This window comes from Mauremys mutica, chromosome 13 (genome assembly GCF_020497125.1).
Source record: "Mauremys mutica isolate MM-2020 ecotype Southern chromosome 13, ASM2049712v1, whole genome shotgun sequence".
NCBI classification, from domain to species: Eukaryota; Metazoa; Chordata; order Testudines; family Geoemydidae; genus Mauremys; species Mauremys mutica.
The window spans coordinates 11,455,671-11,472,840 of record NC_059084.1 but is presented as its reverse complement, the minus strand read 5'-3'; the positions used below and the strand labels follow the sequence as shown (position 1 = coordinate 11,472,840).

Below are 17,170 nucleotides of genomic sequence, written 5' to 3'. Positions count from 1 at the left end.
TCTCTGGGTTTCCTCCCTTCTTCTAACAGAGTCTAAGCACACTCCTAAGTACAGGAGTCTTTCAAACAGTGGGGTGAGCTAACGGGGGGTAACTGAGATAAAGAGGAGGAAATATCTTCATCCTGGTGATTTGAAAAAGTGAGATGAGTTCGTAACTTATTCGTCACCCACTGCAGGTCTCAGTAAATCCCATGCTATTGCTACTGCTATGTGCTCAGAGTATTCCGATGGTAAATGTAACAGGGTCCATGACCCACCCCTCTTCTTGGGGCCCGCTTGCTGCCCCAATAAGGCTCAGAGAGGCTTCAGGGTTGTGCAACACCCATGTCTTTATTTACTTACAGTTATCCCACCACCAGTGTCTATCTATTTACAAGCTTTACAAGATTATTCAACCTCTTTTACCAGCAGAATCAGCCTTCATCCAGGAGGCCTCCAGTCCCCCTTCTCCCTGACTGCCCCCAGCTGTCTGGCTCCCTCCCAGCCTTTATAGCCCTTGGCTTCTCAGGCCAGCAGGTGTTGCCAATCCTCAGGCCAGCATCAGGACTTTTCCATTAGCCCCAATCTGTTTCCCCTGATTGGAGCTGACTGGGCAGGGGCTAATTAGGTGCTTTTGTCCCAAGACCCTGCTACAGTAAGCATCCCTGGAAAAGATGAAATAATACATATAATCCCTTTGCACATCTCTGGGACTGCATAAATAATAAATCATATCGATATGGGATTATAGACTCAATGTGTTCATTATCTAGGCCTGAGTAGTAAAATACAAAAGCACCCCCCCACCTCCAAAAAGCAGTGTTTGGATCCAGTGTTTTGTTTTGGCCCATTACTGAGACAAAAGCCAGATGTACAATGCAGATCTGGGTTCTGATTCCCATTTCTTCTCTCCAAGGTTCTGAGATGTTTGGATCGAGCACTTGGTTGACACCCATCTCTATGATGTGGGTGAATATACAGAGAGACATCTGAGTTGAGGGATAAGGATGGGATACTTTGCAGTGAATTCCACACACCATGCCTGCAAGTATATGACACGCATGCTCAGGATGCCTGAACATTAGACAAACATTTCAGAAACAAAACAAAGGAGTCTCCTCTTTTTTGTATTTTCTATTTTGTGTTCATGCTATATGACTTTGCTATTAGCTGATGGGGCTTGTGGTCCCATGAAATCTATGTTAAACTTTGACAATAACTTAAAGAAACCAACCCAGAACCAGACCAATAATCATAATACAAAGTTAGGAAAACCCCTTGTAAAACTTTTTAATTTCTCCCTCCTGCATCCACTCGAGGAGTCCCAAGCACTGAGAAACCCCTCCCTCCACGCCCTCTAAGTGCAGTCCTAAGGTGATGGGGAAAAGTTTGATTTTTTTAAAAAGAAAGTTTTAATCACACCAACCCTTCCCATTATTGTTGAACTTTGTGAACTGGAATTGTTGAAATGTCTGCTTCCTCCTAGTAGGCACTGCAACCACAATGCTTCTTGAATGTGTCACAGTTGGTGACACATTGAAATTGGCACCTGTTGTGCAAGATGTCACACATTATTAGTTGCTTTTATATTATTTGTAGTACCATAGTGTGAGTATATTACTAGGATCCCCAGTCATAGACCAGGACCCTATTGTGGTAGGCATTATACAGACTCAGAACAAACAAGACAACCCCTGCTCCAAAAAGCTTTCGACCTGAGTAATGGAGGAATCCTTCACTTGATGTGGATTCCTCTAACTCAGACCAGCTGGATACTCCAGTACTCAGAAACCCTTCCTTGATTGCTCTAGTCCATTTCTAATCCTCACTAGGTGATATCTAACCTCCATTAAAAGCCTGAGACAATGAACCTCTGCTCTGGGGAGCTAAACAGGGACTGGAACATCCCTTCCCAGTCCTGAGGAAGACTGTGGGGAATGCAGTGCTCTGTGCCTCTCTGTAACTACTGTTCCAGTCTGTAGCCTGGAATAGCCACACTGCCCCTCCATGCACAATATTCATAGTATGGATCCAGTGACTCTACCCCCAAATCTTCCTTTCTGCTTCACTTTCAGAGCTGGTGAAGAAACTACCTTCCCAGCATACAGCGTATATGGAGGTGCCCTCATCCCAGCGTGGCCAGTCTTCTGCTACCCCACTCCAGGGAACCTATTGCACAGGGACAGGGAATGTGTGCGGTAACTGGTGCTCCCGTGATCTGCGTATTTGTGCGGGCAGGAATCTGGTGGAGCTTGGACGACCTCTCCCAACCTGTGGATCTAGAACCCAAAGAGACCCATGGAGCTCTACAGGATAAGCAGAAAGAAGGGAACTGCCTCTTTCAGCACCTCTATAGCCAGAATCCACAGGCACAGGTTCCCTTCTGTTTGGAGACATACAAAGAGGCATTTGTGCCTATGCAACTGACATCACTGGGAATGGGAGCAGGCCCACTATGCACACAGCTGGGACCAAATTTTGCCAGGATTTATATCATGTGGATTCGCACTGGAGCTGGTGGAGTTGCAGGGTGTTATTAGTGAGGAGAGCGTTTGGCTCACTGTATATATTCTTATTGTGTGTGGTTCTATCTACCTAGCACTTGCATGGTTATAAAAGGACAAGCCAGCTATTCATCATTATTTTTCTGAAAACATTCCTTTTGTTCAAATGCACAGCTGACTTTATAAAACAACTTCTGCAAAACAAGGTAAACCAAAGACACTCTCAGTGTAGGAGTGGTTAGAATTCTGTAATGTTGCACTACATTTTCTTACAGATTCTTTTTTGCATTTTCCCTGCTCCCCTTCAGAATAGTATACTTGTGGGCTTTACAAATCTGAAAATACATTTTAGGTAAGGTTAAAAAAATCTATATTCCAAGTTTGAATTATACAAATTTGTTACAACTTTTGCTGGAGTTAGTTCACATTGGGAAATAACAGTGTGGGTTGTTACAGATTTGGGGTCAAAATCAAATGAACTATGCCTGTGAGGAAGGTTAAAAGGGTTTGGATCAAATATGCTTCCCTTTCTTACAAGTGCTGAAGTCCCAGGGAATGTAAATACTCTTTGCTTTAATTGTGAGTGTAACACATTTAGGGAAAATAGCTATATCTTAATGCTAAAGAAGTAGCAATTATAAGGGCCCAATCTTGCAAATTGCTACACATTGCAGTCAGTGGGAGTTGAGGGTGCTCAGTAGACTGCAGGATTCAGCTTTGTCTTGAAGCTAATAAAATCCACAACAATTAAAAAAAAAAGATAGAGCAGGATTCTGCAAAGCAAGCACCCTAATTCTAAGTCTTGCATGTCATTTTATATCACTGGATCATGGCCAGTTTATGATTTGTTCAACTGGGCCCTGAGCTAAAGCCCACTGAAAACAAGGGACTTAGTGACTTCACTGGCCTTTGAATCAGATCCCTAGAAAAGAACTGACATGATGTCCTGTGAGATATGTTGCCGGCCTGGAGCCCATGTCCAAGACATTATGGAAGGGTTGTCGAGGCTCATATGTCCCTCTGACCACTACCCCATGCTGCTCAGCCACATGGGCACTAATGACATTTTCAGGTCTGACCCTGAGCAGATCAGCAGTTACTACAGGGCTCTGGGATCTAGGGTGAAGGAGTCAGAGGCGCAGGTTATATTCTTGTTGTTCCTTCCATCTGAGGGTCAGAGCCTAGGCAGGGACACACATATCCTGAAGATGAATGTATGGCTGGCTGCACAAGTGGTGTCAATAGAAGGACTTCCATTTTCTAAACCATTGGATGCTGTGCTGAGAAGAGGTGGGGAGAACATGACCAAGAAGGAGAAGAGCGTCTTCACACACTGATTTACCAATCTCGTGAGGAGGGCTTTAAACTAGGTTCAAAGGAGGCAGGTGACAAAAGTTCTTTAAAACTTTAGGAGCAAGAGAAAGATGAAGGAAAGTATAGGTTCACTACGTACCAGGAAAGGAGAGCTAATAACTGATGATTTCAAGAAAGCTGAGGTGTTTAATGCTTAATTTTGCTTCAGTCTTCACTAAAAAATGTAATGGTGACCAGATACTTAACACAATATTAACAAGGGGAAAGGAATGAACACAAAAATCAGGAAAGAACAGGTTCAAGAATATGTAGATAAATTAAATATATTCAAGTCAGCATAGCCTGATGAACTTCAACTTAGGGTGCTTAAGGAATTAGATGAAACAATCTCAGAACCATTGGCAATTATCTTAGAGAACTCCTGGTGGACAGTTGAGGTTCCAGAAGATTGGAGAAGGGCAAACATAGTACCTATCTTTAAAAAGGTGAACAAAGAGGGCCCAGGAAATTATAGACCAGTCAGCCTAATTTCAATAGCTGGAAAGAAACTAGAACAAATTATTAAATAATCTATTTGTAAGCACCTGAAGAATAACAGGGTTATAAGAAATAGCCAGCATGGATTTGTTAAGAACAAGTCATGCCAAACCAACCTAATGTCCTTCGATAGGGTTGCTGGCCTAATGGATGGGGGGAAGCAGTAGATGTGATATATCTTGACTTTTAAGGCTTTTGACACAGCCCCATGTGACATTTTCATAAGCAAACTAGAGAAAGGTGGTCTAGATCAGAGATTCTCACCCAGGGGTACCCAGGGAGGTTGTGGAATCCCCATTATTGGAGGTTTCTAAAAACAGGTTGGACAACTCCCTGTCAGGGATGGTCTAAGTTTAGTTGGTCCTGCCACAAGGCAGGGGTGGGGTCTTGATGACTTTGAGGTCTCTTCCAGTCTTACAGTTCTACGATTTGATGGAAACTCTGATTCTACCTCTTCTCTCCTTTTAGCTGTCCTTAAATAATTGAAAATATTTCTCTTTAAATGGCATTAACAACAGTTGTCTTTTCTTTTTACTTTGCTTATCCTGAATATTTAGGCCCCAACTCGAGGTTGTTAAGCTTATCTTTAACTATGTGTGTAGTCCCATTGACATCAGTGGGATTGCTCATGTGCTTAAAGTTAGTCATGTGCTTAAGTACCCTGTAGAAGAGAGGCCCTGAAATAGCTCCCTTATATGGAAAATCTAATTTAGGTTAACAACAAATGTGATTTGCCTTGTGGGAGCCTTTGTCTCAGTTCCATGACTGAGGGCAAACCACAATGTAGTAATGGACAGATAATGCACTTAACTCAGTTTTTAAACAATATTTTATTGATTTAACAGAAAATCTCTAGTCTGTGGATTTACTCTTTATAATGTCAGCCAATGAGTGTGTTAAAGGAAAAAGAAGGAAAGGAAAAAATATACTGCAGTCTGAATTTTAACCCTTTCTAGATTTATTTGTTTTAAAGGTTATTGTCTCAAATAGATGGTGTGAAACCAAACTAGCAGCGTTGCTTTGGCAGACCAATTGGAAAAAGAAACAGAGAAGAAAGGCAAACAAGGACAGCCCAATTTGTGTCACAGCTCAATACATTAGAGTAGGTCTGTGCTCTGAATCTTTTCTCTGTTCATGCCAGCACTCCTTTGATGATTACTTTATCGGAGGAAGATAAGACATTGCGAATTTGATTATGGCATCACTCCATGTGGTTTGACAGGGCCTCAAGCACATTGGTAAATTGCTGTCTGAGCAGTTCCATTATTATTACATAGCACAGCTGAGAGTTAAGGGCTAAGTTGGAATAAATAGAGAATTTTTTTAAAAGAAGATAACAGTCACTCTTAGCCTTTAAAGAAATTACTCTTTTAAAGTTACAGTGTCTTCTCATTACTTGCAATGTCATTCAGTTAAACATTAATAATTGCACCATGTATTACCTACAAGCTCAAAGCAATCTCAGCTTCACAAACCTGGAATGTCATTTTTTCCACCTTTATAGAATTTAATCAGTACTTACACTGTAAAGGTCTGACAAGGAGAACCGTTGATGGTAGTTGCTTTGAGACCGATCATATAATTTTCAAGCTGAATTTTATGACTATGCAGTATTTTAACAAGGAGGACACTACAGGGACCATAATTTTAACAAGAAGAGGCTTTTACAACACATTCTCTCTCTCTCTCTCTCTCTCTCTCAAGTCTGGGACTAAATGCACTTAATAGTCTCTCAGTTTAAGGACCTTTGACTTGGTACGAATGAGGTAGGACATCTGAAGAGAAAGAGTTTATATCCTCCCATGACCATTGTAAGTTTGGAAAACTGATGACTATCATTATTATAAACAAGCATACATTTTTACAGTGCTTAAAAAATGTAGGGCCGTATCCAGAGCTGAGCTGGACAGTCCAAGCTGGTGTAGTTACACCTCCTTCTGGCCCCTTCTCTCTGTGAGGACTGCGGCAGAAGGGAAGAAAGAAAAGGAGGGCTCTTGGAAGGACTGACTGGTTTTAGGGGGAAGCAAGAAAGCTCTTTGTGGGCAAGGAGAGGTGACGCAGGAAGAAGCATGAGTGAATCCATGACCAGAGCTACAAGACGAGAAGGCTGGGAGAGCAAGAAGCGAATGTGAAAATGGGGACAAGGCTATGTAGGGTCATGTAGGTGAGGAAGAGAAGCTAGAATTTGCTGAGGTAAGAGACAGGCATCCAGTGAAGGGATTCATGGAAGGGGCGACTGCCACCTTCTCTGCAATAAGAAGGAGATACTTGAATCTAAATCTATGGCCCAACTCCTCCTTTAATCAAGCAAAAGATCCATGGATATCAATGGGGATTTGCTTAAGAAAGGCAATGTTCAAAACCTCAGTATGTGGCCCGGTGTGTTGAGAAGTACTATGGGCTACGTCAGTCTTAGCTGAAGGGGTCAGGACTGTGCATTTTGATTGGATGGCTGCGCAGATGACAGGCTGTATAGAAGTAAAGAATCTGGACAAGCAGCCAATCAAATAACACAATATTCAAAAAGATAAACTGATTCAGAAGACGACCCTAATGGAGGAAACACGCACAATGGGTGAGAGCTACAGAGTGTACATAGGCGGGTTAACAATTCAATGTATGTCTCTCTCTCTCTTTTACCTTCCTGTTAAGGCTGAGGGAGTGGGAGGGGTATTGAAAAGCTGACCCCCATGTTTGGGACCTCGGTTGACCTATTGTCCTGCCACAAGGTTCAAGTAACTCCCATTGATGTCAGTAGGTAGGGTGACCTATGAGTGATAACTAGTGCTGCTCTATTTCTACTTTCTCAGTTTCACAATATTATTTTGTGACCAAAAGGTACAGTAAGTTCCTGCATAGGATCAGGTCCTGCAAAGCCTCCCTTATACAAATAGCCCTTACTCATGCAAGCAACTCTATGCAGTTTTTTGGGACTGCTTACATAAATGGGAGTTGCAAAATCCAAGCCGTATGCTCTACAGACCAGTGTCACTCCTATTTCCTCCTTAACTGACATGGTGTGCATTAAGCTGAAGCAAAGAGGGGCCCCTGCTTTGATGTGCTGTGCTAGAATCCAAGCAAAGTGTATATTGAGTATTTTAATAATTAAGAATTATGGGTTTGAGAGCAAAGCTGTTAGCGTTGCCAAGCTCAACCAGGGTCTTTGGAAAGTACTCAGCTGAAATGAGTTTCTAAGAAGAAATTATGTTATAAATTATTTTTATGGAATGTTCAAATGTTAAATGAATATTTAGGCTGCAGTTCATGAAAGCCTCCCTCTTCTGAAAAAATGTTTTCATTTGACAGATTTCTCTTTGTCAGCATTTCTAACAGTAAAAATGACAAACTTTCATGGGTAAATGCCAATGGAGACAGCTGTATTTTATTATTGAATACTTCTGGTGCTTAGTTTGGCACCAGTCCTGTTTATATTGCTAGTAAGATTTCATGCAAGCCTTTGCAAGGTCGTGTGTTCAAACTTAAATGTCCGATATGGTTTGTAATTGATTCCATCCCCCTCTCCTTCTCAGTCCAGTTTGCAAAAGAGAATTTATCACTGAGGAACGCAACCCTCCCATGTTGCAAACTCAAAGACAAAAAATTCCATAGCAAGACTCTTCAAACCCTTTGCTTCTATTATGATTCTCTTTCACTGTAGGGGAATGTGTCAGTTCCTGCTGTTACTGCCCTGGGATTCTTATTTTTTTCATATGTTTGGATTAATTAACTTTTCTCAGCATTAAATCAAACCAACCCATGTGTCCCACATCTTAATACCAAACATCCAGCTATTGGCTGCACCGCCAGGTTCCTTCTTTTTCCATTACTTTGTCCAACGTCCTCTAGGTCTGATTTACTCCCATTCACTTCTCTTGCTGTGCTTGGCAATTTACTGCATACTTGAACTGGAGCTGGGCAAATATCACCAAATATCTTCCCAAGTCAGGCGGGGGAGGGGACATTTGAACTGAAAAAGGAATTAGCTTTGTACTTTTATGCCCACGTTCTGCATACATTTGAACCAGCAAGTCTTATTTGGGGGAAGGTTAGCAGGAAAGTAATGGTAGACTTGCCCAGTCATGTGTTTGCACTGGCAAGTGTCTGTGTTATATGGGATGGATTAGTGATTGGACAGCAGGGGAAGAGAGATCCCAAAACTCCTCACCAGAGCCCTGTCACAGAGACAAGTAAATGATCCATAATCATTTCATCCTGGCTGACAAATGGGGAATCCCGTGGACACTGAATTCACTAGCTAACTTGGCAATGTAATGTTCTCCCATTAGGGCACTCCGTGAAAAGCAGGCAGGCTGAGGACTATCTGCCCTATGCACTCCCTTATGTCATCACACCTCCCTCTACTGTTACCATGTCTCCCTCTCCATCCTTGTTTATGTGTTTATTCATCTGTTGTGTATTGTCTAAACCCTAGATTGTGAGCTCTGAGGCAGAGATGGTCTTTGTGTTATTTGTTTGTGTGATAGCTAATACAATAAGGCCCAGAATCCCTGTCTGGGATCCAAAGGCTGCCATAATCAAAATAATAATTATCAAGATGTGCCACATTTTGGTAGCATTCTGTCATTGTTATATAAGACCATGCATTAAATTTCACACTATTTAAAATGAAGTCTCACTATTACCTCATTTTATATCAAAATAGCTTCCCCAAAACACATTCCCTACACACTGCTACTAAATATTTTATGGAGAGATAAAGTGGGTTATTCACAGTCACCGCAGGTTTCCCTCTTGCTCTGTATTCTGCACTGTGCTGCTGTTAAACTGTAAAGGTACCTTACCTCATTACTTTACATTTGCCAACAGTGAATGGCATGTGCAGCTTATCTTCACATAACAAATTTCTCCATATCCACACCTGAAATGGCAATGACTTTGTTTAAGAAAAAAAGTACTGTACAGGAACACTAAGATTTCTACCCCCGCAAATATCTAGACACTTATTGCAGCAATAAAACTATGGATATAGCTGGACAAGGTGTTGAGAGGGTTTTTTTTCTTGGGGGGGGGGGCGGTTTCAAATGAAAATGAAAGAGTACATGGTAGAGTTCAATCTGGAGAAAAGGTTATATTTGCATGTCATGCAGATATCACTGGTGACAGAATTACTACAAATATCATATGCTAGTAACTCTCGCTAAGAGCTCCAAAATGCTGTTAATCCCTCTCTCCCGGGGTGCACAGGCAGTGGTGCATCAGTAAATTGGCAGCAGAGTCTAATTAGTGCTCTCACTCCATCCCCTCACTAGAAAGAAGAGGCAAGGGGAAAAAAGATAATATTCAATAAGCAAAGGTGCAGACAGATCTGGATTAATATAGCTGGCAGATCCAAAGATCTCAGGAGAATACAAAGCACAAGCTAAAAGTTTACCCAACTAACAATCTCAATTGGATTGAGAAATTGGAAATGGAAAAAGAAACTTTACAGACCTGTAGTCTCATAAGCATCACAGATCCTTGTATTGCTACCATTGAGGGGTAGCCAAATGAGCTCACGTGTCTTCTGAATGATTGTGGGCCCTTCTTCCTATGGGGAGGGAAGAGCAGGGCTCAGCAGATTCATCCTGGAACTACAGCAGGGCAAATAACAGAGTTTTTGAAATGTCAGGGAAAAAATTGTTTCAGGACAAACAAAATGTTTTGATTTTACCACTTTTAAATGCTTTTGAATTCTTGAAATCAAATGAAAGGAAACCTTGACGCACAAAGTCATTCCATATGGAAAAACTGAAGCATTTTGTTTTGGCATTTTCAAAACAAAATGTTTTCATTTTTTTTAAATTTTGGTTGGGTTTTTCCCCCCCTGAAATAAACAATGTGGCAAAGCTGACACAAATTCACGAAATCTCACAGAATCTGCATTTTTCACTGAAAGATGAGGCAACACATTTCACTCAGCTCTACTTGTAACCCATTCTGAGTCTTAGGTGTATATCCAGTAGAAGGAAATTACAGAGTCTAACTGTTTCTAAGAATTTCCCACATCCAGCTCTCAGAAGCAGGCTCTGAGTCTGGAGGTAGCTAGCTGCCGATGAAACAAAAGTTTTTCTGGACCATGATGCAATATGACAGGTAAGGAGTAGTGATGAATCTAATAAGCCCCTAAGATTTCACAATAAACAGGTAAATTGAGAGAACACTAAACACATATATCTGTAAATAGAATCTTTTCCAATATCAGGCAGGTAGCGAGCTCTCTTTCCAAAACGATGATCAATTTAATGAGAACAGTCATCAGAACTGGAGTGTCCATTTGAGATTGACTCTGTCTATGCCTCAATGCCTTCTGTTTAAAGAAAAAATTAACAAAGCTACAATACTATACTGTGTTGGGAGAGATTCTTGCTAATAATATCTGGGGGAAGCCCCACTAGAAATCATAGTTTCTGCCTCACAAAATAAATAAATAAATAAATAAATAAAAAGACAATTTCCCCCCACCCTCCACTGGAGTAATCCTAAGAGAGGAGGATACCAGAAGGAATAATTTACTTACAATGTGGTTCTGCCTTTAAAAACAGATTGAAAAAATAGCACTAGGGTTCCCTACTCATGGGGTCTCATTCTCCATATGATTAGTCATTTACACCACCACAAAGTGAATGCAAAAAATTAAGGGTGAAATCCTGGCTCTGTTGAAGTCAATGGGAGTTTTGCCACTGACTTCAGTGGGGCTAGGATTTCCCTCTAAGATTCTTATTTGATGGTGTTTTATACCCACTTTACGCATGTGTAAATGACTAGGCAAGATCCAGGGCAATGGAAAATCAGACCCATTATGTTTCACAGTGATTGTTCTAACCACTAGCCCCACAAAGTCAGCCTGGATTCAGTCTGGCTGGGTTCTTTTCATCTATCACATAATCACTGATAAAAAAAGGGTCTGCAGGCAGGGCCGGCTCCAGGCCTCAGCACGCCAAGCGCGTGCTTGGGGTGGCATGCCGTGGGGGGTGCTCTGCCGGTCACCGGGAGGGCGGCAGGCGGCTCCGGTGGACCTCCCACAGGCGTGCCTGCGGATGCTCCACCGGAGCTGCGAGACCAGCGGACCCTCCGCAGGCACGTCTGCAGGAGGTCCTCCGGAGCCGCGGGACCGGCGACCGCCAGAGCGCCCCCCGCGGCGTGCCGCCGTGCTTGGGGTGGCGAAATTGCTAGAGCCGCCCCTGTCTGCAGGACAAATTATGTTAGTCATTATTTAAATTTGTATTATACCAGTGGGACTGTGCAAAGATACAACGAATAACAATGCATCAGAGAATGCTCTCAGATTCACTGACACAATCCCATTGTTTTTTGGTTTTGCTCATAGTGCTTCTTTCATACCAGTCCAGTAACCTTTAAGTGTGTGCTGCTGGCAGTTAGAAAAAACATTGTTTTAGTTGTAAACTGAGAACAGTAGCTATGGAATTATTTTTGAGGTTTTGAGCAAAAAGCACCCATACGCTGTTCCCTCCCAGTCTATTTTGACCAACTCCCAATCAATAAACTATAATATTTCCCACAACATTAAAAGGCACAGCAATTACAAACACTGATACTCAGCAGATGTGCTCCCTTTATTAGAACAGCAGCATGTAAGAACAACGCTTTTCTTTTAGTCCAAGGAATACCTGTCCTCTACCTGGTTGGCAGATCTCCAAAGCCTCCCAAATATATTGGAAGTTTCAACTTTTTTTTTTTGGGCATCTTGGGAGGGGGGAAAGGGTACTGTCCGCTTACTAGTCAAAATGCCATCATGTATGAGTGAGTATGGGATGGAAATATAGCTACAAGTTCCAGTAATTCAACCATCAAGGAAAGGAAGCTATGGGTAGAATGATTGCAATAGATTTAATCCCCCCCACCCCGCCATGTAAAAGAGACTTGAAAGATGCCAATGCAACTGAAATTCTAACCACTTCCGGAGACATTCTGTTACATCATGTAAGTTCTTAAAACGTACTAGACAAAATTCAACTCACAGATACCACTGGAGTTACAGCAGGGATGTATTTGCCCCACTGTATCTTGTAAAAAAGAGCCAAGAGAAGCCTTACGCTATCTACTTCTGTGGACAAGGTCCACTAAGATCAGATCAGAACTGGGCAATACAATTTGACCTTTTGGATATGTACAGCAGTCTATAGGGAATCAGATCTATTACTTCCATGCAAGGGTTGGGGTAGGAGTTGGTCATGCTGTTTTTATTATACTTTACCTGCTCCCATTAAAATCAATATAAAAAGTCCTAGTTGGATCAAGATAGGCCCTCAGTCTTTAAGACGAGAAAATAAGAATTAGAACTAAGCTAGATTTAAATCCCATTGAAGTCACTGAAAAGACTCAGCTGGACTTTGGATCAGGTCTTAAACATGGACAACCAGCTGGGATAAAATAAGAATCAACCAAAACTTTTGCTAAGACCTGAACCAAACGTTTGAAATGACTCAAGCTGTCTCTAAAGCATTTTTCTTTCTCTCACTTTTTTGCACTTCCCAGAACATTAACCCTGATAAAGCTATTGTTAAATTTCTTTTTAAAAAAAATCTTCTATTGTTGTTTGAAGTGTAGTTGTAGCCATGTTGGTCCCAGAAGATGAGCGAGACAAGATGGGTGAGATTGGACCAACTTTTCCTGGTGGAAGTGACAAGCTTTCGAGCTTCACAAAGTTCTAAAAAGGGAACTTGTCTCGCCTAAAAAAAAAAAATCTACTCCTGAACTAAGATCAGAGGTTCCAGCCTGGAATTAGTACTTATGAGCAGCTTTAAGCCCTGGAAAATGGGGTTTTTAATGAAAAGGCTGACAGACCCTTTATAATGAGTCCTCATGAATAAGGATCCAACTAATCTGTGAAAGAAGTTCACAAAAGTGGTGCATTTCAGCAGAATGCACCACAGAACAGGCAGCATTGCCATCCATCGGGTCTCTTTAAAAAAAACTGAGCAACTTTAATAACCCAAGGACGAATTGCTCCATGCCCTGGAATTAGTGTCCAGTTCCCATTTACTCCAATGGGAAATTGTTCCTGCAGAACCCATTATGTTCTTGAGATAAGAAGATCACTTTTAATGTTCATTCAAATAATACTGCTTCAGAAAGCTTGGGGCAGTTTTCATATTTGACTTACTTTGGGCATTATAGAATTTTAAAAGGTTCCAGAATTGTTCATATTCACTGGAATGTACAGCTAAGATTGATAGGCATTTCAAAGCCAACATGATTTCTTATCCTTCCATTGGGAGTAAATGCAACAGTATTCTTCACCTTATATGCTACTTTCTTCACTCCATCCTATTACTTCTGAGTGATTTACTGCATCGATGACAGAAGTTTTCAGGATCCTTTGTGCACAGCATAAAAGCTATAAAGCCTCTTAATTCATTTGGTAAAGCCCATTAAGATTTTGTGAGTGCCCCTGGGAGGCATTCAGCAGGGGTGATAGATTGGAGGACAACAAGAAGTTACCATGTGGTGTTCTGTTGTTGAGGATACAGCACTGTTCTCTTCTGTAATGAGGGACGATGGTTTTATGGTTTAAAGCATGGGCCAGGGAGTCAGGAGTCCTGAGTTCTATTCTTGATTCTGCCACAGACTTTCTGTGCCACTTTGGGCAAGACTTATAGCTGCTCCTACAAGATGCTGGGATTCAGCAAGAGTTGAGGACACCTGGCCTATTACAGGGCGAGGATTTTAACCACTGAGTGCTTCATTTTCCATAAATGCTCATAGTGTTGCCAGCCTTCTTCAAGATCAACATTGATCCCTTCACCTACCCTGTGAATGGCACTGCCTAGCATGTTCTCATGGTGTCCTAGCCACAGACATGTGTAGGTGGTTTGCTTTTCACCACGTATGCTTTAATCTTCCATTACAAAGCTGTTACAGAGGGAACCACAGCAGAAGGCGATTTCCACACAGTTTTCTCTCCTCTTCCCACGCTCTGAACCCCCACCCTTACTTCCTCCTTCCTCCCAAATATATCCTCCCAATTACTGAGCCAACTGCCTCATTAGCCCAGCAGCTGCCACCCAAGTGTCAGTAAACACCAACAGAAACTGGCGAATTAACTTCAATTAAGCCTGCAACCTTCCCAGGGCAGCAGCAACCTCATTGATCAGGGTTCTCCAGGTAGTGCCCTGTCACAAGGCCGTTGTATGATCCAGCCAACCAACTTGCAGGTGTTACCCTTGCAATGAGATAGGCCAAACCAGCAACACGTATGTGAACCCTTTCAAATTCTGACATGCTTTGGAGTCAAATCCTAGGCTTGCACCCAGCCATAGAGTTTTGGTTCTGGATAAATTATAAATCTGAGAGGAGATTTGTTTTCATATGTGTCCAAAATCTTTCAAATGGCAGCTGATTTTACAGCTATAACTCAAGAGACTGGCTGAGTTTGCAAGATTTCATCCATCTGAGAATGAAATTTTATGAGAAAAAGCTCAAATCTGAATGCAAACCCTAACTCTTATTCAGCACTGAATCTATGCCTAAACCATGAGCCTGGGAAGTGAAATCCAAGAAATTATTCTTATTCCTGGACTTGCCAAACCCTCAGCACACAATCCATGCCACCAAGGCACTGGTAAGGCATATTTATTTAATCTACACTGTATGATCAATGTACAGTATATAGTGCATTTCAGTATTTGGTCAAAATGCTACCAAAACCAATCAATTTTAGGACGCTGCACAATTACTGCAAAGCATCTCCATCCAGCCTGATTCTTGTGTGCATATCAGTGGGAATTTTTGGACACGTTGTGCTTCCAATAAAGAAACATTTTCATTGGCTGCTTGAGAAATACAGGGTGACCTAGCATCTCCCAGCTAGCTGCCTCTCCAGTCTAATCTGCCTGGATATTTTAAACTTTTTGGAGAATGAAAACCAGCTCAAAATGAAAAGATAATGCCAATGTTTGGCTCAGGATGTAAACAAACTTTAATTTCCCTAGCATGCTGAAGCAGAGCCTTGGATTTTAACTTCCCTGTTTTATCCCTTCATTAAGCCCAAAGAAATCTCCCGAGGTTTATGAAGCTATATTAATTAAGAAAGTGCAAGATTTTGTGTCTATGGGTAAGTTCAGAATCATAGAGTTGAAGAGGAAGTTTGATCAGGTTATTGCTTTTGCTAGACACAGAATACTAAAGGCTAAATTGATATATAGCTCCCCTGTTACCAACCCTGAACTTAGCCACCTTGAGCACAGACACTGATGCAGAAAGGAATTAGAGGTGTTCTAATTGTGAGCTTTACGCTTACATTACCAGTGCTTCAGGCACTTGCAAAGTCTTCAGAGCCTGGTGGGACATGAAGGATAATAAAGGTTTCTTCAGAGTATGACAAAATAGAATTGTTAATATGGAAAATCCAGGGGACAAAACTCACTTATTAAAAAGACACATGCTGCCATATTTACTTCAGCAAACTTCCTTGAGAGAAAGAACATATGACTTCAAGTCTGAGGGGTCTAAAAAAGAGCAGCCTGTCCACACTAGCATGTTCAAAGATCAAATCTGTGCAGACAGGTTAATTATTCCAATCCTATTCAGGAAGTTTGACTTGTCTGACTGGGTACCTATCTATTATTCTTACAACTGCAATATACAGGCCACAGACACAACCTATCGGCGGGGGTGGGGGGTGGGACATGAAGATCAGTAAAGCAACCTACTTAAAAAAAAAACCACGGAAAGAGTTAGAGACTAAAGCATTTCGAAAGAAACTCTTCCACCCCACAGAGAGGGAAGAAACTGCTCCATTTCTTTCTAAATTCCTACCGTTTCCAAGAAATATAGAAGTCAAGCCATCCCCAATCCCTTGGAATGTGCAGTAACAGAAGTTACAACTCCTTGTGCTTTTAACAATACCAGTGTGCAAGATAAAAATAGAATTAAAATATTCCAAAACTCTGTACAAACTAGAGATGAGCTACTATGTATCCACAGGAAACTAAGCAGCCATCTCTTGGACAGAATTCCAGTCTAGACCGAGTCCTTAGTCAAATAGATCATGTGGTCTCAATCCTTACTAGACAGAAGATTGCCTCATATGTCACCTTGAATAGTTCAATAAAATTAGTGTGATTCACGTTCATCTTTCAGAGACATGATGGAGACTGAACTGTCTCCTTTCTGCAAACCAAACACCCGCTACCAGGAGTTCCTCAAGGTCATCTCTAGGGCAGTGCAGATGGGTATTCACTGAGGCTGTGTATATCAGAAAGGAAATGACAGTACTGAAAAGTGAAGCCCCTGAGTCAACAGAAAATTTGGTTTCTCGTTATTGCCAGTTCCTGAGTCTTTGCAAACACAAATATTCACCACAGGAAAAAAGCTCATGAAAGAAAGATACTATGATCAGCTCAAAGCTGGCACTTCCATGCCACCTGACGTGCCAACTGTTAAAAATACAATTGCAGTGGAAGTCATCTCTATGCCTTTCCCTTGTGTAACAGTGGTTGGGCATTGGAACCCAAATGCCCATATGTGTTCCATAGAATTCTGTTTTTAATCACTACCGGTGATATGACGTATAAACCCTGCACCAATCAGGAATGGGTTAAGGAGTTGCTCTGGGATGGAGTGGCCCCGCCCCATCACACCTGTAAATCATGATAAGAATGGAGATGGGGTTCAAGAGCAGGAAAGCTCAGTTCAGTAGCAGGCTGTTCTGGGAGGTGAGCAGGATGCTGAGCTTCCCAGCTCCCTGGGAGAGGCTGGCAGAGGGCAGAGCCTAATCCCTTGCCTAAAAGAGGCACATGTCACCTTGAGGTGAAGAGGGCTGTATCCTGTTCCTTCTGCTGGTGAACCAGTGGACTTTAAACCAGACTGTGGCC

At 41.8% G+C, this 17,170-nt stretch overlaps 1 long non-coding RNA gene across 2 annotated transcripts; it reads right to left on the bottom strand.

The window, feature by feature from the left end:
- Positions 1-446: 446 nt before the first annotated feature.
- Positions 447-16,797, bottom strand: LOC123347206. 2 transcript variants are annotated; one of them, XR_006573078.1, is made up of 4 exons: positions 16,687-16,797; positions 9,786-9,925; positions 9,137-9,213; positions 447-1,021 (listed from the first exon to the last, which is right to left on the bottom strand). It is a non-coding gene; the product is annotated as an uncharacterized LOC123347206 (long non-coding RNA). The 2 variants fall into 2 exon arrangements; XR_006573077.1 differs by having other exon boundaries at positions 16,391-16,772.
- Between the last annotated feature and the right edge of the window lie 373 nt (positions 16,798-17,170).